The 26,313-nt window shown below is 36.3% G+C and overlaps 1 protein-coding gene and 1 long non-coding RNA gene across 4 annotated transcripts in view; one reads left to right on the top strand and one right to left on the bottom strand.

The window, feature by feature from the left end:
• LOC145662765 (proton-coupled amino acid transporter-like protein pathetic) overlaps nucleotides 1-26,313 on the top strand; it is a 1,517,009-nt gene that overhangs the window by 287,056 nt on the left and 1,203,640 nt on the right. The window lies entirely within an intron of this gene.
• The window catches only part of LOC145662767 (uncharacterized), a 219,259-nt gene that overhangs the window by 128,689 nt on the left and 64,257 nt on the right, over nucleotides 1-26,313 (bottom strand). The window contains exon 2 of the long non-coding RNA XR_014127098.1: nucleotides 12,379-12,462. This is a non-coding gene — a long non-coding RNA (uncharacterized LOC145662767). The remainder of the gene's footprint in view (nucleotides 1-12,378; nucleotides 12,463-26,313) is intronic.

The following is a 26,313-nucleotide window of genomic DNA, read 5'->3' as shown; positions in this document are numbered from 1 at the left end:
TTACTTTCCAGACGAAAAATAAACCATTAAATGTTTTATATAATGAACTGCGTATTCAAACACTTCGTGTCACTAACTTGACACAAATACGTTCAATTTTGTTTTTTAAAAAAGAATGAAATTGTCTAGTAGGGAAATGAAAATCACATTATTGAATATCGAAAGAGAAAAAAATATTATTTAAAATAACGAGCGCTTACTTTCGGAGCGCACCATGAACCACTAAGTATTTTATATTATGGTATTCGAAAAACTCACGAACTTGCCACAGATACTTCAAGCTTTCACTAGTAACAAATGAAATTGTCTCACAGAAAATGAAAACCACATTATTGTTTATGAAAAATAATTTAAAAAAAAAAACACTGACTTTGCTGATGCACAATGAACCACTACATACGAGGGCTAGTCAAGAAAGACTTTGACTGATTTTTTTTTCTAGGCAATTTATTATTACTCAGCAACAGGCACATGATCCTTTTCAAAGTAGTCCCCGCCCATTTGAATGCACTTTTTCATTCGAGTCTTCCAGTCCTCAAACACGTGTCGCAGGCCATTCTTTGAGAGGTCCTTCAAAACCGCCTCCGATGCCTTCAGAACCTCGGAATTATCGGAGAAGCGGCGTCCACGCAGTCTGGATTTTAGGGCAGGGAATAGAAAAAAGTCGCACGGTGCGGTAGGCGTCTCCACCATCCTCAAACCTTTGCAACAGCTCCCTGCAAGTCTCCACTCGAACGGCCTTCTGCTCTGGTGTCAGGAGTCGCGGAATCCATCGCGCACACACTCGGCTCATGTGGAGGTGGTCATGCAAAATTTTGAAGGCACTGCCATGAGATATGCGTAGTGCGGCTGCCAGATCGTCGATACTGATGCGGCGATCTTCTCTAACAATGACTGCTGCCGTGTTAATGTTCACCTCAGTAACAGCTGACGCTGATACACCTGGTCCACCAGCTTTCGTGATTGTCATTCGGCCCTCTTTAAACTCTTTGAACCACCAGAACACGGTACTTCGTGGCAGAGCGTCGTCTTTGTAGGCTGCTCTCAACATTCCTAGAGTTTCTGTTGCACTTTTCCCCAGGCGATAGCAGAACCGTATAGCTGCAAATTGTTCATCTCGTAATGACTCCATTTCTTCTACAGGCGACTTCTAGAGGCGGCGCAGAACATCACCTGCAATAAAAAGTCGTGGTTACCAAACATGCAATGATTCCTTAACAACATTTTATATATATGCACAGCAAGACCCACCCTACTTGTATGCCAAACTATGAAGCTCCAGCGTTAACAGAACTGCCGGGAATAAAAATCAGTCCAAGTCTTTCTTGACTTGCCCTCGTACTTTTCCAGGTGTTCAGGAGTTAAAGAGAGTCGTTGGTCAGTCAGGATCCTTTTGTAGGCTGAGAAAGACCTCTCCACGTCGCAGGAAGTGACAGGCGCGCACTTCAACAAATGACATTTTCCACGGCTGGTTTCCTCAGGGGCCTCCGTTTCTTCTCCATCCAATATCCTGCATGCAGTCCTCAATATTAAGTATCATGGATTCATCTTCAAAACTGTCTGAAACTTCCGGGCAATTTTCGCACCTGTTTCTCCCTGCATAATGTTGAGTTTCTTCTCCACATCATCCATTATTATCATCGCTTCTTTCAAAGTAAGTCCTGAAGTTTCTAGTTTCTAGATAACGTTTACAATCCACCCGAAATTACTTGCAATGTACGCTAGTGAACATTGAACAACGGGATTTTAGAACGTACTTTGAGAATCACGCACTGCTGCACTGGACTCTGCAGGAAATGTAGTGACAACTGACTTTACAGCATCAAGATTTTCATTGTAGAAGTTCATCCAGGTGCCCCACCGTGTCAGTACAGGCTGCGGTGGTAGCGACACATTTGATAGCATATTGTTGCAGCACTGCACACGACCAGGGGCTTTCACAAAAACTTTCTTTGTAGAAGACAGAAGCTCATTGACTTCAGGGAAGTTGATCCGCACTTCCTCTGCTACACGATGTAATCCATGGACCAAACAGCACATATGAATGAGGTTTGGGTAGAACACTTCAAGCGCATCGGCAGCTCTTAACACGTACGCCGCAGCATCAGAACACATCAGAAGCACTTTTTCTGCAGGAACACTTTCTGGCCACAACACTCTCAGTCCATCATTTACAAAACGTGCAACTGTGGAATGGTTTGTTTTGTCCAAAACTTTTGAACAGATGAGAAATGGTTGTGATGGAGAATCAGGGTCAAGCTTTCCTACCACCAGATTGGCAACGAAACGTCCTAATACGTCTGTAGTTTCATCCACCGCAAACAATATATGCGAATCACCAATTTCAGCTCGAATGTGTTTGATAGCATCTTCATAGCACACATCCAAATAATTCTTGCAGATAGTAGATTCGTCAGGAATGTGTCTGTTGCAATATTTTTTCAAAAAGGAAGCGAACTGTGGGACTTGCAATTTGTACCACAGCATGTCTGCTGCTATGAACGCATTGGCAGGGTCTTTGTAAAATTCACTGCTGGTTTTGTTTGGGTTAAAAGTTTTTGCTTTGAGGCACGCTGTAATACCTTGTTTTTCATGTGAATAGCTGTTTTCATGTGCTGATCCAATTGCGACTTCATTGAACAGCCCACTTTCTTATCGTATACTTGACCAAAAACAATTTTACCGTCTGTGGTATAAGCGTCATCCATAGCTATCCACGATTTCAATTTTAACGCTAAAAAGGAAGCCATCATTGAAAAGAAGAAACTCACTCGGTCACAAGCGTGCACACTAACAAACCGGTCGCGAAACTGAATTCTTTTCCCCTTTGTTTGAAGGAAGAAGTTTCGGAGTAGCCATCGAGTCATACAAAAGCGATTTTTTATTCGATTTAAGAAACAAGTGATAAAGTCTAGCCGCTCCAATCACATCCCTCTCACCGCCACCCCCTCCTCCATCCGTAGAGGTTTCACATACAAAAAAAAAAAAAAAAAAGGTGAGAAAGCCAGCCAACTGTGTGCGTTTTGGTTTGTTTTATCGGCACACATCCTAGTGGCGTCTTCCAAAGGCGACAAGCACAAAAATCCTTATATTGCTTTCTTTCTTTATGTATAAAAAAGATCTTTTTTTCAGGATTGGAATCGATAAATGACGACGTTTCTTTGCATATTGTAGAGTGTACGATCTTTTAACCCAGCTTTCCTTTCAATGCAAACCGGTTGAACAAAGTGAGGGAAAGAATACAGATAATAAAATAAAGCACTTTTGAGTCATTATTCCATATATAGGCCTATTTTTATTTGCGCATTATTTAAAGAAAATTAGCGAAAAGGAGCAGGGAAACTGAATTTATGTAAAAATATGTACAGTAGACGAAAAATATGTAAAAATATGTAACGTAATTTTTGTTTATATGGCTCCTTACTTCGTAATTTGCGAACATTTCATATTTTCATCAGCGTACATACAAAGGAAAAAATATGTATAAACATAAAAATTCGGGCTTTAGTCATAAGTATCTGAAAACGTATGCCCCTAAAGAAGTACCTCGACCATGAAAGATATATGTGACAAGTGACGGCATAAAAACAAATGATTATCACAGTGCGAAACTGAGCGAGGTATATAATTGTTACAATTGTTGATATAATTGTTATAATTGTTATAATTTGTGGTATATACATAGTCGCAAATATCAATTAGTATGTAACTAGGACCTAAAACTTATAAAGAGATTTCAACGCTTGAAGCAACTTAATGTTCATAAAGCTTCTTTTTCTTAAAGCTTTTGACCGATAGTCCGATCGACGCTTTGAAATATGTGCCAAAGAAATAAATGCATGTTTTTAGCAGGATAGTATCGTCTGCCCCTTGCTTCTATTGATGGTATAAAAATAACGTTAAGTTGATGTTAAGTTTAAAGTCCCTTTCAGCAGCGAGACTATACGAGATGTTTACTTACTGATTATCGTTGAATCCGAAACACATGAGCTCACATCGGGAATCGAACCTGATCTCTTACATCAAAGGTGCCTACGCTAACCGCTTAGCTACGAATGAGCTCGGTATAAAAATAAAATAACACACATTACCCCAAATTACTTCACCGACAGATTTCTGTTTTGTAATCAGTTAAAATAGTATTTCTGTGCGCCATAGCGAAAAACGCATTTCCTTTTTCATGCGCTGTACGAAAAATACAAAGAATAAACACAATGAAAATGATACAAGGAAAAGGATTCAATGTAAAATGCATTGCATCTCAAATAATTTACTCACTGTATTACAAGTGTATATCTCGAGCATTTCCAGTAAAAGTATTAAAACCCGCTGGCCTTACAACTTGCCTGTGTAGTTTAGTCGTTAGCAGATTAGTCTGTTGTGTACGGGGTCTGGGGTTCGATTCCCCGTAGGAGAACGTTTGGAGTTTCGAATGTTCTTGATATATCTGTGTTCGTGTCCCTGTCGATAAAAGTTACTGGAAATAATTGTGAAACGTGTATAACCGAGTAGGAACACAAGTTGGTGACAAGGGGAAAGCAGACCTTGGTAAATGAACTTCGGGGGTACAGTTCGCGGCATAGAAATTGTTACAAAAATTCTAAGTCCAAATTAATAACAAACTCTTACCCCGTTTTCTTATGCACCCAGAAATACATGTCTCAATCGAATAGTTGCTTCTAGTACGATCCAATTCCAACTCCTCCCCTCCTCCACCTCTCCTTGTATAAAGCAGTGTGTGTGACGTACTACACTCTTTCCATTCATACGAGAAGAAAACAGGAATCAAGTTTAGAATGTTATAGCTCGAAAACAGTCTTTTTCATTCGTTTGTTCTGAAATAAATATCTTTTAAGAGCTTATTTTATTTAAAAACGTCACAAATCTTCCCATAGCTTCATTAATACCTTTAGTTTCATTCTTTCCCTTCTTTAAAGACTGCAAGCTAGTAAGATGCTCCCTAAGAAATCTATGGAAATTGCCAATTACGGCAGTACGTTTTGTGCTTCCTAAAGTCTGTAATGCACGCACAGAGCTCGAGAATATCTACTGACAGAAATGAGTGTTATTCAATGATTCATTTCATTTCTTTTCAGTAATCGCAAGCAAATGTTCGAAGAGCGTCATTTGGGCAGGACAGGAGGGTGTAATTTCGCCCCCCTTAAGCTTCATAAATGCATATTGTTTGAACAAATATATAGTAATACACTAATAAAAGAAGTGAAAATTTTCTGTCGGCAGAGACTCTCCCACCCCCCGAATAAAATCTAAGATGGCACTGCTTTTAACAACAAACCTATAGAGTTACTATAGCACATTGCTAGAGAGCTTACATTTGGTTTCAAGAGTCGAAGGTTTGACTTCAAGCCATATGAGTTCCTGGGCGACATTGAGAGAGACAGAGAGAGAGAGAGAGAGATTAAATATGGAGACAGAGAGGAACGATTTATATACACAGATTTAGAACTGAGGAAAAATGATCGGACAGCATTCGTATTATAATGAAAATTGAAAATTTGTGAAACAGAAGAAGAGAAGGTTTCCAACCGCGAGGATCAGATTACGCATTTGTCCAATTAAGGTGGAGAACACTTTTGTGAGCATCAGATGATTACGAATGCAGAGGAAGATCTTGAGAACTGAGGAATTAAGAATTTAAAAAAGTCTGCAGCTTCCGAGACGGGTTTCGAATCGCGAATCTTTTAGTTATCGAACCATGACTTTATCCATTCTGTTACGGAGAACTCTATACTCATTCATGTACGTTTCCTTTAGCTACGTTGAAAGCTACCTGATGGAATAATCCAAAAGTTGACTTGCTGAATGCTCCGTTCTGATAGAATATAAAACTCTTGTAACTTAGTTACAATGTGCATAATGAACTTCTCTTTGTTCAGAAGACTTTCTAGGGTAGTAAAATTTGTTACTATTGTGCTAATTAGGTTATATTTGATAGAACCGTCTGATATAGTAGTGCCAAACCCTGTGCGTCATTGTCTGTTAGGTGAATAGTTAATGTAAGTTACTCCTACGTGTATGGTCCGAGCTTCGAATCAAGACCATTCTTATTGATTATTTTCTTCGAGCTACGCTCATACTGTGCATTCCACAAGTTCAATTTTCAAGTAATGTAGTCACAGCTAGTTTAATTCGAAATTATTTTCAAATATGATATTTGTTATCACATCCACTTCTTTAACTTGCGATGTTTCAAACTTGATATTAAGTCTTACAACCTTAATGTAACTCATTTCTTTACGGCATATCATCATGAATGTTTGCACAACGATGACAGTCAGGCGTTAATACAAAATTCAGTTCTTACTGTAATGTATGTATATATATATTTAGAAAGTTTGACTCAGAAAAAAACGTACAGTGCAACATTGATAGTAAGACTATTCATGGCTTTGGATTAATTGTTTTAACAAATAGACACTGATTACAACAAATCCGAAACAGTTACAAATTATAATTTAAAATAAAGTTTTAAGCTTTGGTCAGTGTCTATTTGTTAAATGCAACATTGACTCTTGGAGGAATTTCAAACGAATTTACTATACGTATAAATTACAATCTCAACAATCTATTGTGGGGGCTAAGACACTGGAATCATTCCGAGGAGGGAAAGGGATTACTAGTAAAAAAGTAATAGAAATAGTTCATAGTTTAATAAGTTCATAGTTTTCTGGTTCGAAGAGATGAATAATGGCTACCAGATGGCACTCCTCACTTGTTTGTAGCCTTGCATAAATGGAAAATTGTTTTAAAAGTATATTTTACATTCAAGTATGATTGTTTTAAAAAAGAAAGTTTGTCCTTCAACATTATGTTTTATAATTATTTTCTACTGTATTTCTTATTTATAATAACATATTTTCTATATATATTGTATTCTATGTTATACGTTTCTTATTTACGTTTTACGTCTTACATTTGAAGAGGAGGTTATCACAATGCAGAGCAGCACGGACATACACAGAATGCAGGCATTGGCAATCCAGAGCTCCTGCCCCACGAAATCAGTACTTTTCTGTAAATTATATCTAATTTTAGAGATGATGATAGACATTTTAGTAAAACATGCCCTCAGAAAGCCTTGTTTCCGCCCCTGCAAAGCAGTGAAAATTTTAGAGTGCGAGCAGTTAGTAATGTTTGCCCAGAAGTTATATCTCCGATAATTCCGAGTGTGATATCAGTATTTGAGTATTATCACTTTTCACCCGCAGTGTATTGAAACGCACTAAAAAGAAACTATTCTGGTCTTCACTGGTTTCCCTATGATCTCATGCCAACGGGATCAACCTTGGACATATCCACATATGAAATATCATTTTTTGTGTGACACAAATATGGGATACTTTCGATTATTTTTGCCTGTTACTCTCCCATTGTCAACTCCATGCCAACCAAAGCTTGATTTGGTCTTACGCAGCATCCACACTGTCACTATTCATCTTTGCACATGAATTCGACACTAATATCGTTCGTATTTGACGTTTTTTACATGTCACCTTCATGTCTTGGTAGGGGTGGTTTCAGTGTCTCGCCCCCATAACTATGGAGAAATCGCAACGAACGTAAGTATAATTATAAATTACCATTTGGAAAATAACTGTACATGTGATCTTTTTAGGAGAGGAATTCGTTAACTACTTTTTCGATATCAATGAATTGCCTTCTTTTGTTTCCCATGATAAAAATTGCCAAAGGGCTCAACTTCATCTGCACAATTGTGCTATGAATATAGATTTTTGTGATTTAATTCACTGAATGCTCGCTTACATGTTGTTCTCGTCACAGGAAAAGTGAGATACAGTTATAAAAGAAAAATGAAATGATATATTTGAGTTTTACATCCCACGATTATACCGATTACGCTAATGGTGACATTGATACTGAGAAATGGATGAAATCGTGGAATGAAAAAGTGAGAGGAAAGAGAAGAGACCCGAGAAAACTCATGCACAGTGTGTTTGTCCATAATAAAGTTCATTGGGCGCGAGCGGGGATCGTACAAAAGACCCCATGCACCTTAAGTAAACTTATAAAATAATAGGCGTCTAAACAAATACGGAACATTACTACGAATGAGAGTTACATAACATTAGATGTTTGGCTATTTCACTCTAAGGTAAACTTTCTGTTGCTGCAAGGACGTGATAAATCTTTTCAGTAGACTTCACAGTCCATAGCTCCATAACAACTTCTTTTTCATCTAAGACTAAAGTGGTTGCATTTTAGACACCGATGAAAAAGTGTGAAATTAGAATCGTAATCGTGTTTCGTTTTAGGTGAAGGTGTTATGGATCTGCTGTTTCACTTTTGAATGGAATTACGATTACCCGTTTCTTTTCTACATATTTTTGTGAAAACACGTTAATGAGCAATGATATGGAACTCTTTTTCGATTCGGATTGGTTTGGGTTAACAGCTTGAAAATATAATCTTTAGGTTTAATGTCCCACGATTTTACCTGTTAGATTGAGGAAGAATTTGCTTAAAGCAAGTGAATTATGATGGACAAATTGGTGGAATGAAAAAGTGGGAGAGTCCCAAGAAAATCCACGAGCACGATGTTGTCCGTCACAAACTTACTTGCCTTGGGAACGAACCCACATATCAGATAGTTTAGTTGGTGGGGTCTCAGTTGCGATTCCCGGGGGGAGAGTCCTTGAAATATTAAATGTCTCGGTCCATCTGTGTTCGTACCCCTGTAGTTCAAGGTTACTGGAAATAAATGTAAAACGAGAATAACCGAATATAATAGAGATAAGTTACGAAGATACTTTCGGTCTTTTTTTAAAATTTAAACTTGAATTCTCTGGATTATAATATTTTATCATGACCAAAATCAGTGTTTCACCGTTAATAAAATATTGCAATCGCAAACGTTTGCAATTTGTTATGTAGGCGAGTGTTTCTTCACTCTTACATAAAAGAGCAGTCTTAGGATAGTGGCTTGAGCAGTCGTTTCGTGAGTCAGGGGTCCGCGGTGCGAGTAACTGCGACGAAATTCAGAAATATTTTATAATTTACAAAGTTGATACTTTTAATGCATAATAACATAAAGCAGTCAATTTCCCTCGTTCTTACAAGTTAGAGATGAAACGACTTCCTTCACAAGGGGAAAACTAACATGACGTCACAGTTTACACTCTCGATTCCTACTGTCTGAAAACTTCGCGTGTTTCGCTAACAATTCATGAATACAAAACGGTCATCCTTAAGGTCTAGCATGAGTCATAAATTTGTCTGAAACGACTTCGTGGAATTGTTTCTAAGTTCTTCCACTCTTACTAAAAATAATAATAATATTTCCTTTCGTCATTTTCAACACGTTCCATATATTCGTTCAACCAAAATTGGTAAATACGAACTATTTCTTTATATATATATATATATATATATATATATATATATATATATATATATATATATATATATATTGATAAAATATTAATATAACGTAAACATAATCCATGTCTTTTACCCAAAGAAAGGGCGTTACTATGTATCGTGAGAAAGACAAATCCTACTTAGTTTCTGTTAAGGCTTCCGAAGGTTCGATTTTCATATTGTCCAGTAGTTGACACCTTCTTTTCCTCCCTCTTTTCCTTCCAAAGATCTCTTATAAGGTAATTCATTCTTATAGAGGGTCTAACGAATATGTTTGGATTTTTCTTAACTTTAGTATGCTTATTTGCATTGGAATAAGACGTAATATTTAGATCTCAAATATTCAGTAATAATAATAATAATAATAATAATAATAATAATAATAATAATAATAATAATAATAATAATAATAAAAATATCGAAGACAAATTACGTATGAGGACATATTATATTAAAATCTGTAAAATCGCCCCTAGCGTTAGGCAAATGTTACAAAATAGTCGGGATTGGAGACAATTGCCAGCACCATCAGGACCTCTGCACACTGTAAGTCCCTGCAACTAGCTAAATGTTAAACGGAAAGTTTCCAAGCCAATTTCATGTAGAAAGTAGGGATACTGAACTCAGAAGAGCCATACAAAAATTAGTTTTTAAGTAATGGTTATGCCGGCTAAGCTACAGAAGAAGTCGATTATGAGAGTGAAAGAAATATTGAAATAAAGAAACTGGGAGGAAGAAATCCGGAGAAAGCTACACACACGGTGTTTATTCAGCACAATGTCCACTAGGCGGGAGCTGGGTGGAAGAGGGTGAACCACTGAATTAACAACACTTCAGTAATAATAATAATAATAATAATGGTATTAAAAGTTTTAAAGTTGCCCTAAAATTGAAAAAAAAACTTACTTGAACGTAGGGATTTCGAAGAAATGGGTTCCGTACCTTCAAGATACACCTCTGCAACTACCCACATTTTAAACAAAAGCTTTCCACTAACGTTTCATGTAGAAAGTGTTCAAAGAATAAGTGACTAAAACTTGAATGGAATTTTTAAAATTGTGTTCCTAATTTTTAAAGATGGTAGGCTTGCACCGAAGATGGGTGGGGTGGGGGTGGGGGATATTCAAGCAGCTAGATCATCCGGGGATAAACACAAAACTTAGAATGGCGCATGACCAATAAGCCTCCGATATATGTGAGATATAAATAAATAAAGATGGGGAGAGTAAAAGTTTAATAATAATTGAAGTAAATAAATAAATAAATAAAGGTTTTGTGCGAATATAAGGCGTCCACGTCATGTTCTTTTGTATATATAGGAGAATCTGCCCAGGATTTCTGAAGCCCTACCCAGGATTCTCGGTTTCAGCATTGAAGTGCTGTAATGTGGTTAAATGCCTTGACCCTGATTGGCTCCACAAATGCCTCTTACGAAGTTGAATCAGTAATGAACGACCAGATCAACCGGGATACAAACATGTTCGTGGCTGACTTAACCTAAGAAATATGCAACTTTGAAAACAACATTTCTTTGAACATTATTCTTAGCAAGTTTGTATTTCTTACTATCTGTATTTTTTTTAAAAAATATGCACATTATTATACACTAATTAAAACTAAACTCTGTTTTTTAAGCTCCGAAACACCACTGACTGTGTCCTTTTTTTCTTTTTCTTTAAATGTGGTGGGTTGGTATGTGATAAGTTAGTTGACTTGCATCGTAATGTTTTGGGGCTTTCTGGATTAGAGTTTGGTACTTTATATTATTTGAAAAGCTTTCCGATTTCCTTGCGATGCTCAATATAAAAAGCCTTGGGGGATAGAATCCGCTAACTCTTGCATCAAATGTGAGTCTGCTAGTCATTCAACCACTAAGGCAATAAATATTACATATTATTATTTAAAAAAAAATGTTATCCCATATGTCTTCCGTCAAAGCAACTTGAACGGAATACATTGATATTATGCACCTAGACACAAGAAATGAATTCCAAAAATTGAGTAAGTGTGACCCTAAAGATGCTTTTGATTGATTGTTTATATATTTGGCATTTTATAATTTAATTGGTGTCTCCGCAGAACGACTGGTTAAGCTCATCGCCTTATAACTAAGGGAGCTCGGGTTCGATTCTCGGTGAGGACACAAGTGGTTCGGATCCCTCCCTTAGAACGTCATCATCATCCCATGGAAAGCAATGCAAAGCCACCATGGTTTCACCTTGCTGAGAGACCTTCGGGGTCAAACACATGCCTCCGGGAAGAACACCAATCATCATCATAAATTAATTACTAATAGCAGGCAAATTATAAGCTTTCTTATATTACAGTACAAAAGCATACACAGTTTGAACCTCAGTATTTTCATTTTTCCAACAGATTAAAAAAAATAATTACAGTAAAATGTATGTGGCCAAACTATAGTCTGTTAAAAGATTTTTTAAAAAATGTCAGTTAGTGAAAAGTCTCTAATCAGTTCTACTGTCTGCTTATTTCTTACAAAAATAATAATTCGATTTATATCCCGAGTTCAGGTCGAAATGACCCATTCATCTACAACACCCGTCAAATTAAACCAAAGAAAATCATTAATATTGTATAAGCTTCATGGAAAGTAAGTGAAACATAGTTACTTTAATCCCACTAGCTAACTATATACAGTATATATATATATATATATATATATATATATATATATATATATATATATATATATATATCTATATATATATATATATATATATATATATATATATATATATAAGCTAGGCCGTCATGAACATATTGGTACAAGATATTGAGAAACAATTGTCGGCCTGTCGAATTTACAATTTATGCCTGTCGAATTGCAATGTACTCTAATAATAAAAGTAATTATGTTTCACTGCATTTCCTCTTATATTTTACACAATGCTGTAATTGCGTGATATTCAACCAACATGCAATTGTATGTTTATTCAAATAGCAAAATGTTTAACTTACGTCTATTACAATTTCCTGTGGAAATGCTGATCCATCTTCGTTTCGTATATCAATTGTTCCAGATTTCAATTGTTCTTCTTCCTCCTGCGAAATGATCGTAAAATAAAGTTAAAATATAGGCTCTTAAAAGATAAAAATATATATTTAATTTGTATTTTAAAGGTGAAGAAAATGCATAAATGATAAAAATAACTGCGTATAAATATTGAATCTACATATTCCGTGTTCTTTGTGAAAATGTACAGTTAGGAAAACAAAAAATGGGCGATTCTTACAGAATCTAGGCAAGAATGGCCTCATTTCTTCTTTTGCTAACTGTACATAAAAATTAAATTCTCGCCGTATTCATTAACAACTTTGTGTTGTGAAAGTCATCAAGAATCAGCACATTCATAAAATAGATGCGAATGCATTCAAATTAGCTGCCGAAGCCCGAACACTTTTTTTTAAGTCACGTTAATCGTATTGGATAGAAACAATCTATATAGTCTTACACTGGTACATGTTACTTATTTACGATATGTTTATGAAATAATGGGTCTATTGCAAAATTTGTGATAGCGAAACTCCACGGGGATCTGTTAACGGTAACAATCATACATTTTAACTCTTCAGAATTCTAGTTAGTAGACGATACTACTACTACTACTACTACTACTACAATACTACTACTACTACTAATAATAATCACTGGCACGGCAGACCAATAGATCCTGGGCCTGCTCCAACGCCATCTGATAGCGAGTGGTAAAAATTCATTCACCTGGGTAACAGAACGCGGGTCAGCCGGTCGTGTCACTACCCGCCAACAGGCGTATTAGGAGCTTTGCAGGCCAAGTGACCGTCATATCTTTATTTATGTGACTCCCCAGTTTTCCTGCCGTTGAAAAGCGGAAAGTCCGGGGATTGAACCCAGGAGCACATAGACATAAGTCCAACGCTTTAACCTCTAGACCATGGAGGCCCTCTACTTAATTAATAGATGAACGCTTGAAATACAGCTAAAGTTGGTTAATACACATGTAACGAGTAAAAGTATTATCGCTTTGGTACAAGTATCAAGCATCAGTGTTGGTATAGAATGTAATTATTGCTACTTATATCAATGGGGAAAGAACTTTCATTGAGCCTGAAGTTCGCCGCCTATCTGAGAGGCCGCCACCCTACCCACCCCAGCCTGCTAAGACGCAACGTGTGTAAACACCTCTTCTCTATTAAACGTAATAAAACGAAAATACGTTACGTAATGTAGGCCTACTTACCTGTACTGTGTTGTTATCTTCTGGAATATTTGTTGATTTCTTGCTGGTTTCCTCATTCTTTGGTGCTACGTTTTCATTTTCATTATTGTCTGTTTCAGGAGTACGAAAGAATTTCTTTAATGCTGCTGCCTGTTTCTCATTTTCAGCCGCTAATTGTGCTCTTCTTTTTCTGTATACATTTTCTTTTTTTCCGCCATGTTGATAAAGAACACATTAACGCAACAATTCTTCTACTAAGAATCGAAATTCAGGAGACAAAAGAAGAACACGCACACCATGAAGCCTGCACTACATGTACACCTTGTCTCAAAAAGGTTGAGCGCATTCTTTATTGGTGTTTTGAGGCAAAAATTTTCTAAGTCCAGCTTCGGGTATCTTCGGAAAAAAGTAAACCAGGTTCGAACCTCCAAGCCAGCCTTTGCAATCGGGAAAAAGTTTGCAGATGTGTTTTTCTTCTTTTAAATATAATAAGACTTGTTACCAAGTGTAGAAAAAAAGCAACATTGATTGAAATACTTAATGATACAATATTTCGAAACCTTGTATTAATGTCAGCACATTCTTGTTTGTCATTTAGCTCTCCATACGTAATGGAACATTTAGATACGTTAAAGAATCTTTCCATATGTAAAAGAATGCTTAGAGTTAAGACATAGAACATAATTATCGTCTGAGTACTAAAATAAAAGTCAAAGTAGAACACGCACACCATGAAGCCTGCACTACATGTACACCTTGTCTCAAAAAGGTTGAGCGCATTCTTTATTGGTGTTTTGAGGCAAAAATTTTCTAAGTCCAGCTTCGGGTATCTTCGGAAAAAAGTAAACCAGGTCGAACCTTCAAGCCAGCCTTTGCAATCGGGAAAAAGTTTGCAGATGTGTTTTTCTTCTTTTAAATATAAAAAGACTTGTTACCAAGTGTAGAAAAAAAGCAACATTGATTGAAATACTTAATGATACAATATTTCGAAACCTTGTATTAATGTCAGCACATTCTTGTTTGTCACTTAGCTCTCCATACGTAATGGAACATTTAGATACGTTAAAAAATCTTTCCATATGTAAAAGAATGCTCAAAGTTAAGACATAGAACAGAATTATCGCCTCAAAAACAGCGTTTGTAGTGGATATGAATGTCATAATTTACTTGAGAACAGTTACCCATGTTTCGCTAGAAGCATGTTTCTGTAAATCCTTGTGTTAGCTCACTGGTAAGCTGTCGGTTTTCAAATCGTAAGGTTGTGAGTTCGTTTCTCATCTCGGTCAACGTTTTTTTTAAAATTATATTTTCCGCAATGCATGAAAAATTATATAAAATAATTACATTAAAATACATCAGTTATATATATATATAACATAATCATTGCAGAACATAGTAATTATTATGTTTAAAATATAACATCTGAGATAGGTAGGTGTTCACAGCAGGTCGGTATTATATATGAGAATGTTAAATACAAGTTAGGAAAATCGTTCAATAGCAATAAATAAATTATGTAGTGTATTTATTTGCAGCTATTTGTCATATACAGGGTACTTCTCAATATTCATATTACAGCATATCATTTATGTTCTTGAAAAATTATTCGATGCATAAAGAGAGGGTATAAACAGAGAATCCAAAGTCGGAACGCTCGCAAGAAATTCATGAACCCCAAAGGTCACGTGAGCAGACTGGAATTGTCCTTTAGAAGCATGCCACAGCAGAAAGTCTTTACATAAATTTTCAATTCAATTCCCATTGGCGTAATTAGGATATTTTCCTAAGGGGGGCATGGTACATTAGTTCTGAAAAATTGGAAGAATCTTTTAGAAGACCTTGTTATGATGTTATATATAGTCTCCCTTACCCCGCACTCATTATCAACTCCAAGTTATTTAGTTCTAACACGACACTGTCATGTAACATTTCAGTAAAAATTTATTGTTTTGAAATTTACTTAAAATTGTATATTCCCTATATTCTGATGCTACTAAATAACTACCTAAAATCTACTCTAATTATGAAAACTCATAATGTTCTATTACTCTTTTACTCGAGCAATTCTGAGCGAAAATACATTATTCGTAAACGTTAACTGTCATGCTCTCAGTTCACTCTTACACAAGGGTAAAAGTGGGTCTGAAAAGATAGGGGGACGGTTGACGTCACGCCGTCTTCCATGCCTATCTTTGACCATTGCATTTTTTAGGAATTGGAGGGGCACCGTAGATAGTTTTGGAAGTGGGAGAAGGGTGTCCTCCTGTGTTCCCCTTTACTTTTACTCCTGCTCTTACATCTTTTAGAAAGACAAATAAATATACAAGAAGTTACATAATTTAAAGTTATAACTTTTCAAAAATCAGTCATGGGCTATTCATTGCCGTTTACTAATGTTGCAGTTTAATTACATAAATCTTTGCGAACAAAGAAATGCAATAAATTTTTATACACAAAACATTTTTAACTAAAAAGCAGAAACAATGGTATACAAAACAGTGGTAGAAATATAGTTGGCTAACTCCCGACCAACTTAAATATTTTAAAAAAATACAATTAGAGTGAAGCAGATCAACAATACGAGAGGAGAAGACATGTAGACGGACTTGAGGGACCCGTTTTCCTATAAAAGATGTTTCCCATTATCTTTTCAATTAAGTATTAAATTACACACCTTATAATTTTCGGTTGGACGTATGATAAGTGGCCCTGATGGACAAGCAGATTTGATTGTAAAAATTAAAACAACAAACATTTAATGAAACAAAGATTCAACCAGCAGAATTGATTGATAATAATGTTGATCACAATATTTTAAGAGAGGGAGAAAATATATCAACACATAATATTCCTGAATTACATTATGAGCTTTTAAGCGTATTGTTGTAGTTACATCGTTAGCGTCAACCGTTGGGAAATATCATTACAGCCAAGGGACACCCACAAAGAGATCCACCGGACCGGAACCCTCAAAAAAAAAAAAAAAATATATATATATATATATATATATTTAATGATTGTGTTTTGTCTGTATCAAGGAGCACTCATGGAAAGTCCATCCAATTTGGATCGCATGAAATCTTAGTGACTTGACATACATATGTGCACTTCCTTAATAAAACTATACTTGACTTAACAGTGAAATTATTATTGGTTTATTTTCGACGAACAAAGAAAAACTTAAATATTTATATTGGCTAATCAGTAAGCGCAAGAATTTCTCTAGATTAGGGAAATTTCCCTCAAACTACGAACACTGCTTGTTATTGCTGCGATACCCATGTAACTTTTACAGCATGAAACTACAATATCAGGTTATCAGGAACATATTTTTTTCTTTACCATAGCACAAATACGCTCCCTTTTCGAAAGCAAAATATAAGAATTGTTCATATGGTGCACAACTTACGCTACTTGGAAATTATTTATGGTTTACTCGGACGCAGAATAACGTCATGTCTGTGTCTTGGTAATATTGTACCCCTCCCAACTTTCGACACTCTGAACAAAAATTTCTTGGTGCGCACCTGATTACAGTTTATACCTTAAGAATGTAACTACAAACTTCAGTTCATAAATAATACTAATACTAAGAAGAAGGAGGAAAAGCAACAAACGATATTGAATAGTGACTTTTGAATGGGTATTATATGCGTAATTGCTTCAGTTTAGCAATTCAAGAGTTCGGCTTCTTTTTTTCTTTCCTTTCTGTTTTTTTAGTGTACCTTAATAATTTGCTCTGAGAATCGTAACTGTTCAAACATTACTACAGTATGCTATAAATAAAATAATAACAATAAGACTGATTTATCACACATATATAAACAAGAAAAAATTACTACGTCAATAAGTGAATTCCTTGAAAGAATACAAAAATAATTTACATTAATGAAGCTATCAAATAAAAAAAGTCGCATACAGCTCAAGACGAGAGGTCACTATACTGCCCACTATCACATTAGTCCAGGTATTTTATTACATTCAGGCACAAGACCATAGACCCATATTTTAAAAATAAACGTCGATAGGCGGACGAATATAGACACTATTAAACATGTCGAATGCAAGCATCATTAAAATTGTTATGCGTAAATTGAGGTAAATTAATAACATTATTTTCATCCAGTATAAAAATTCTGGGGAGGGCCAGCTTTGCTTCTAGGGGGAGCCGGCATCCCATGGACCCTTTCTAGTTCCGCCTATGTCAATTCCTGATATATGCGTTTGCAATGTGGAAGTGGTGATGCCTTGAGTCGCTCTCTCTCGCTCGCTCACTCTCTATTTATACAGAATATAAAAGTGGATGTATGTGTGTGTTTCAACATAATTCTGATATATCTAGAGCAATTTTTAACTATATTTCTTACAGTCTGGAAAAGAGTACTGTCGGGATACATATCAAAAATGCTAGAAACGGGTCGAAATTAGTATCGAATCCATAGTTTCGTGGTCGCTTAGATGAATAGTTCTACTTTCAATTCAAGTCCAATTAAGCTCCCATTAGCACCCAGGATGGTTTACGTAGCGACATAAAAATATCGACGTCAACCGATATTAGAATCGAATCGTAAGTTTTCAGCGCCGCTAACAGTGCCGCATTTCCCATTAGTCCACATTGGGCAACATATTTGCAGCGTGTGAAGTTTAAAACTTGAATAATATCTTAATTTTTTCCTTATGAAAAAAGTTAAAAATCAAGAGCAAATATACTATTTCATGAACAATCCTCTTTTACTATTGTAATATGTTTAATATTAGCGTTAGAAATCTAAAAATAATTCAGAACATGTTTCACATTTGTTATTTTTTGTTACGTAGTTGCAGCTATAGCATCTAGTGAGTGGTATTTAATTGTAATAAATTCACTAATTAAGCATATTCGAAATAAGTTTTATTTTTAAGTTAGGGATGAAGGGGTGGAAAATATGTAGTTATTGGGGACGACGAGAGCAAAAGTGCGTGTGTTTAGCCGTGAATTAGAGATCATCTTTTGTTGTAGTTATGTAGACCTTGAATTCTTTTGCAGTTTTATTTCGGTAATGCCCGGGAGAATATTGGGATGAGACTGTGCTTTTGACAGTTTGTTTTTGGCAATACACGGGAGAGTATTGGGTTATATTAGTTAGCCGGACATGGTGTTGATTTTGAATAATCGGACAAAGTGTTGGAAAATAGAAACAACAAATGAAGGATGTTACTATGTGAAAAAAATAATGTGTAATCGTGTTGATGTAGAAATGAAGCCATATAAGTGGCTGAAGTCTTTTTTATGTTAAGGAAAGTTAGAGCCAGTGTGGCAATTGATATTTTAGGGTTTATGAGCCATCCGTGGCTGTTGATAATAAGGTCGAAGAGCCGAGAGTGGACACTGTTATGGTAGGTTGATGAGCCAAGAGTGGCTTTTGATATTTTAGTGGCTTATGGTAACGCCAAGTGGGATCATAGTTATTGTTATAGTTTTTGGGATTCAGAAAGGCTCCTGTTTAATTGAGTGTATTGGTGTAAGTCAATTAAAGGTTGACAGTGAAAAGAAAATGGTATAATTCATGTGTAAACTCTAGTAGATTTGAGAAGTTAATTAAAATAATACTTTGCTTCACTGAAGGTACCAAAAATAAACAAACCTAACAATTATAATACATATCCTTAGGGGGGAGTAGAAGTCCGAATTTTTGCGAAAAATTGACTATCTCACAAGTCGTTGAACTAAGAGCTGAAATTCAGCATATAACTCTTTATTAAAAATAAACAGCATATGTCCTGACATTTTTAATTTTTTTATGAGCGGGGGGGGGGGGCATTTTCTATATATTGGAAATTGGTAGTGGGTTGATTTGTAAAAATAATCGAAAACGTTTGATATTAGTTGAGAAAGAAATTGAGTAATGAAAACTACAGTTCTTCGAATTTTATATCCACTGCTTTCTATTTATAATTGCAGAAGCTGGTGTTTAATATATGGAAAGTTCAGAACATAAGGCAATCATGCCATAAAGTTAAGAGAAAATGGTCATAAAATTGGTATTCTGAACTTAATTACATGGGCATTTTCAATTAGTACGGCATGCTTAATTATATAGAAAATTAGTTTTTCTTTCTTTTTTACGTTCGTCTACTTTTCCTTGATTTGAGACTTTTAAATTCCATCCTATTTTCTGCTGAAATGTGTATGTAAGGAAACAAAGAAATAATTATATATGATAAATTTAAATTCATTTTAATTCGGAAGATGAGAAACACTTTACCATTGTATATCTTAAAGGTCAGATCCACCAATATCGTAATAGAGAGGTGCAATAAGCCATTGACGGTAGAAATTCAAACTCCGATAAGTGATAATTTCATAGTCTTGTTTTATTACAAGTGTAACCTCTTTAGTCAATGGAGAGGACGTGGATCATGGGTCAGAGTTGATGACGATGGGTTTTGGTCGGTCGGAGTTGGTCGCAATGGTTCAGAGTAGTTCATAGTTGGTGGTAGGTCAGAGTGGATCACGATGGATGATGGGTCAGAGTGGGTCAATGGGTCATTTGGGTGTTGGGTGATAGTAAGTCATGGTGGGTCGTGAATCAAATTTTCATTGACCCACACCATCTCTGGTTAAAATTGTACTAAAGAGAAGAGGCACCGAAGATGTATGTCGGCTATTATGCTCAAATTTTGCACATAGATAGTACCCCACCGGAAAGCGATAAATCTGAAATGGTTCACGGTACCACCTCCTAGAACTCGAGATGTAGGGGTTTGTCGGATTGGCTAAATTAAGACCTCAATGATTTATCCTTCAACAAGCAAGCTTTTTATGATCGTTTCCGTGGGGAAGTCAGAAGAACACGTGCCTAGTAATCGTAATATTCATAGTTCGCGTCCACCCCGGGGTATTTGTTTAGTGTTTTTTTGACTCACCTAAGTATAAACAAATCACAGATATAGGCAATTTAACATATTTTGGGAGAGTAATTTTGTGGTTCGTTGGCGTTTCATCGCGTCCCTGCCAATGGTAGTTAAGTTTTCAAAATGAAACTGGTGCCACAGCTGATCGTCACTGCGGGACCACCAATTTTTGGCGAGAGGATAGTTGACCATCTGTAGTCCACCGACGCTTACAGCTTAGAGTAATGAACGATGTCTTTGCCTTGTAGACTTCATGACTACCGAGTTATTGTTATTATTATTATTATTATTATTACTATTTGTAGTAATAGTAGTATAATTGATAATAAAATAATTATATTGTCTATGTATTGTCTCGGTAGGACTACACACAGGATTTGGCTCGTTTTGGTTCGACTCGACTCTAATCCGAGTCGAGTTGGAGGAAATTTTTTGCGCCGAGTCCTAGAGTAGGCCTCAAAGATGTCTGTTTCGAGTCGAATCGAGTTTCAAAGAAAAGTCGCTCGTGCCCATTCCAACTAATGAGAGCTAATCGGAGTTAAGCGAAATCGAAAGTCAAACTATTTCTCTAAGCGACCCCGAAAACTATGAATTCGACATTAATATCGATCATTTTCTATCATTCTTTTATATGTATCCCCCTCCCATTCACCATAGGTAACCCAACAGCACTCTTTTTCAGACTATAAGAAATGTGGTTAAAATTACTCTAGGCCAGTGGTTCTCAATCTAATTCCTATCACGATCCCCTTTTATCACATCCTCTTGCCAGCGACCCTTTTATAATTTGTGTTTTATAATAATCTTGTATGGGATTTTTAACATACCTATTTCTATAATAGTAGAATCCATTTCTTGCTTATAGTGAACAGAGCCGTGGCATGGAAAATCAGCGCCCGGGGTGAGAGTATATGACGATGTCTCCGTACATATGAGTGAGGTCGACAAACTAACTGCGAAGCGCCACGATGGTTGACACGAAGCTCAATACAATTTTCAAAAGTAAACCCTGCATTTCCTTGATTTTGAGCACATTTTATTACTTTTTCCTTCTATTTTATACATGTGCACATGCACCTTCCTAACATGAGTAACACACTTCCTGCGAAATTTGTGCCCCCTTTTTTCGGCGCCCGGCACTGACAGTGGATTCAGTAACTGTAATATCTATATTCCCAACGACGAAGGTGTTGGTTCAAGATGGATGTTAAACTCCTTAATTGAAGAGGTCATTAACGTATCTGATCTAAGCCCACAACTTCTTGACCAAATAATCGAATGATCATGCGACAAGTCTTTGCAACTGGTTTTCTGTAACGAAGACTTGGACAAGTTCTGCCTGATGAGGAGAAAAGAATATCCTGGTCTGGTATCTGCTGCTTTAAAAGTAATAATTCCATTTGCTATTTCGTACCTGTGCGAAAGTGGGTGTGTATGTTTTATTTCATGGTAAACATTAAAACAAAGACAAGAAATCGCTTATCAGTTGAAAATTGCTTGATAATGTTCGTCACGAAGATTGAACCGGGCATTGCTGTACTAGTGAAATTACACCATGCTTAGGTATCTCATTAGGTTTCAATTTTAATTGTATTTCAATATGCAGGTTTTGTTCCTTGTGTATTTTTCTAGCATTTCTATATACAATTCTCATTAGTTTCATATCATACCCCTTTCATTTAAATTCATTTTTAAACAACTCTGCACCCTTTGAAAATGTTCCGTAGACTTATTTTTTATTGTGCTTTAGAGTAGGCATATGTATAAAAATAAAAGTACGCCTATCAGAACAAAATTCAAAATAATATTTAAAAATAATTTCCGGTATTAGATTCTAACTATATTTATCCATTCCGCTTATCTTCGCGACTCCCTAGGGGCCGCGACTCCCAGGTTCAGAAACCCTGCTCTAGGCATACATGAGTTATGTTGGAACATACATACATACACTTTTATATGTATAAATACAGATAAGAGAGGGTTAAGAGAGAGCGATTAAGGTATTACCGCTCTCAATCTCTTCACTTTACTTTTGCGATTCTAAATTTCTTACGTGACAATTTGGGGTAGCTAGTTTTTTGTCTTGAACCACGATCCGATTTTCGATATGCTCTATCTAAATGCTGTAATGCGAATATTGAGAAGTTACCTGCGTATGAAAATAGCTGCAAATAAATACATTACATAACTTATTTATTGCTATTACACGATTTTCTTAATTTGTATTTAATATTCACATATAACATACCGACGTTCTGTCAATACCTCAGATGTTATATTTTAAAGATCAGTATTAATTATGTCGTGAAATGATATGAATATATATATTCAACTGATATATATATATACAACTGATGAATTGTAATGTACCTATTTTACATAATTTTCATGCATTGAGGAAAGTAGAATATCATAAAAGAATCTCACCTGAACGGGTATCGAACTCACGATTTAAACGCTCGGGGTGTACCACTGAGCTAACATTACCGCTTTTCGGAATCTGCTTCTGAAATATAACTGAGCTCATACGTAAATGCTCTTTTCCGTATGGAAATCACAATGACGAAACAAGAGTGTGAATACATAGATTCGAAATATTCTATCATTAAGTATTTCAATCAGTGTTCTTTTTTTCTACACTTAATACCATTTCAACATGTCTTATGATATTTAACAGAAGGAAAAACATATCTCTACATTTGTTCCCGATTGCTAAGGTTGGCTTGGAGGTTCGAACCAGCAGCTTTAGTTTACTGTTTTCCGAAGATACTCGAAGTTGGAGTTCGAAAGTGTTCGTCTCAAAACAGCTATCATCATATCGCTCAATCTGTTTGGTATATGGTATATGTTTTTATACGTATAAAGTCAGTAGAACAATTTATTCTTTAAACAGCTTTATAAAAACTGTTTTTAATATTATTATTACGGCGCACCATTTTCAGATTTCTTTTGCGAGTCGTTGACCAAGTCGTTCCCCACAATAGGCGTGTCGTGCAAGTAACCAATCACACGTCAGCTACTAGCTTTTACCTATTGCTTCCAGCTCACAGCTCAGAACATTGGTAACTATGGATAGACGTACAGCAGTAATTGCTTTATGGGAGTTGGAAGGCTATTCTGCAACTGCAGCTAGCAGGCGAGTAGGTGTCCCGGCCTCTACAGGAAGGCGATGGATTCGGAAATATGGTGCTACAGGTCAGACTGGTAATTTACTATCTCCTGGTCGTCCGCATGTGTCAACCGAAGCCGAAAATGCGAGATTAGTAAACGAAGCCCGGTTAGACCCACTAAGGACGTCTAGACAGCTAAGGGAAGCTTCTCTCTTTCCTGGTAGTAAGCATACAGCTCTGCGAAGACTTCGTCATGCTGGGTTACGTGGCTGTGTTGCTGCCGTGAAGAAAAAACTCTCAGACGACCACAAAATTTACCGTCTCGCGTTTGCACAGGCGAATGTGGGTCGCAATTGGGAAAACGTAGTTTTCTCAGATGAAACCATATTCACAACATCAAATGAGGGACGCCGTTTTGTGTATCGTCCGAGAGGCACCCAATATGACCCTGGATATGTAGCTGCTTGCAATCGCAGTGGCCATGTATCTATTTCATGTTGGGGATGGATTTCCAGTCGCGGAGCAGGACAGCTTCACAGAATTGAAGGACATCTGGACAGTGCTCAGTACTTAGACATTATGAGTAATATCATGGTGCCATCTGTACGAGTATTTCAGCCTGATGGTGTAATTCAGTTCCAGCAAGACCAGTCGCCAATACATACTTCCCATGTGGTTCAGGAATGGTTCGCAGGGCAGCCTGAGATTGATTTAATTGACTGGCCGCCTCGTGGAGCAGACCTCAATCCCATAGAAAATATGTGGGCAGAAGTGAAGCGTACTCTAAGGGACAGTTGGCCTCAGGCAGATCCACCAAGAACTCAGGATGACCTGTGGCATCTTGTTTCCGGAGCATGGTTGGAGGTAGGGGAAGGAGATAGATTTGTCACCCATTTAATAGATTCCATGCCCAGAAGAATGGAGCGTGTAATATATTCAGAAGGGTCTTGGACACAATATTAATGTCCCCGCCTTAACTCCCGAAAACAGCCCTTTTCAGGGCTACTTAAACGCTTCTCAAAATATTTCTAGAAGTAAACCACTCCTTGTATCCGATTTCAGTGCAATTCTACTAAAAAAAACGATAAATCGCTGCAGCCTTTGAACTCAAGACCTCTTCATTACCAAGCCCGTACTCTACCAGTGAGCTAACATGAACACGCAACCCAAATACGATTTTCAATTTCTGGTATTCGATGACAATGATGCTCATATACTTTGCAAATGGTGTATTCAACTTGGGATATTCCGCAACACACACACACACATAAACAAAGCGAGAGAGAGAGAGAGAAAGATGAATATACAAAAGCATATTCAACGTATTCGAATGAGACTCTAAGTAACGACATTCCGTTCTAAAGAGAATTTGTGTTTCTTCCCGTGACGTTAAGGGGATCGGGAAAAATTATGTGTCTTCAAGCAGGATCCGACATTGGATACTCTGTTTATACACTTTCTATATCCGTAGGAATATACTGTATTCCACGAATGTAAAAACATGCTGTAATGAGAATATTGAGAAGTTACATCTGTATGACAAATAGCTGCAAATAAATACACTACATAATTTATTTATTGCTATTCAACGATTTTCCTAACTTGTATTTAACATTCTCATATATAATACCGACCTACTGTGAACACCTACCTATCTCAGATGTTATATTTTAAACATAATAATTACTATGTTCTGCAATGATTATGTGATATATTGCCAATCTGGGTTGCTCTTGATAAAAATTTAGTAAAACTTGAATATGTAGAGCACTCTGAGCTCCCCAGATTGATCTAATTTGCATTTATATGAGAGGTAAGTTTGGGGATACTCCACCACTGGTTGCATTGATTGAGGGCCAACCAGAGCCCTATTAACATGAAAACAACAATGTCTACTTAAACATGTGTATTTTAACAGAACTAGTAATCATTTATGTGTAAAATGTTGTTTGTGTAATGAAGACTTAAGAAAGTGTAATTTAATGTGTAAATCATGTATAACGAATTGGATTAGCACAGAATTTGTTTGTGACACATACCTGTTGTTGATGATTAGTCGAACCAAGCACTGAATGATCGTATAACTGTAACAGCAGTCGGTTGTATTTCAACGTTGAACTTCTTAGACTGTTCTCTTAGTATTTGAAGTTAATAATGTTTTAACTTGACGAATTGTAGAACTTTAAATGCTACTTCTCTAATATTGATCCTCTGACAGTGATCCTCTGATAATGATACCATTGAATAAAGTAAAAGGTTTTTATACAACTCAAAACTGCTGATGTTCCAGTAATACGGTTTCAGCACTCGGGCCGATTTTCATCCACGTGCGTCCCAGATCTAAAAAGATCTTATTCAACCAAATTCTCATAACCTCAATTCAATCATGATGACACGAAACAATGTCACTTTCTTGATGTCCTCATTGTCCGAAGAAAAGTGTGGATGTTAACAAATTTATTACATAACATTACAAGCTCTTGTTGATAGACTAGAATTCATACAATTTGAAGTATACGCATACTGTATTCTTTGCACATATCTCTTTAGAGATAAACAAGAGTAAATTAGGTCTCCTGAAACTCAAGACCATACTACAATTAAACTAAACAAATTAAACCAATAATTAATAATTATCTATGGTCTTGACCCCCCCGCCGACAAGACTCCAGCTTGCTGTCGCAAGTGGA

The sequence above is a fragment of the Thermobia domestica genome, chromosome 10, assembly GCF_964235325.1.
Source record: "Thermobia domestica chromosome 10, izTheDome1.hap1.1, whole genome shotgun sequence".
In the NCBI taxonomy this organism is placed as follows: domain Eukaryota; kingdom Metazoa; phylum Arthropoda; class Insecta; order Zygentoma; family Lepismatidae; genus Thermobia; species Thermobia domestica.
The sequence above is the reverse complement of the archived record's forward strand: the minus strand, read 5'-3'. Positions and strand labels throughout refer to the sequence as shown.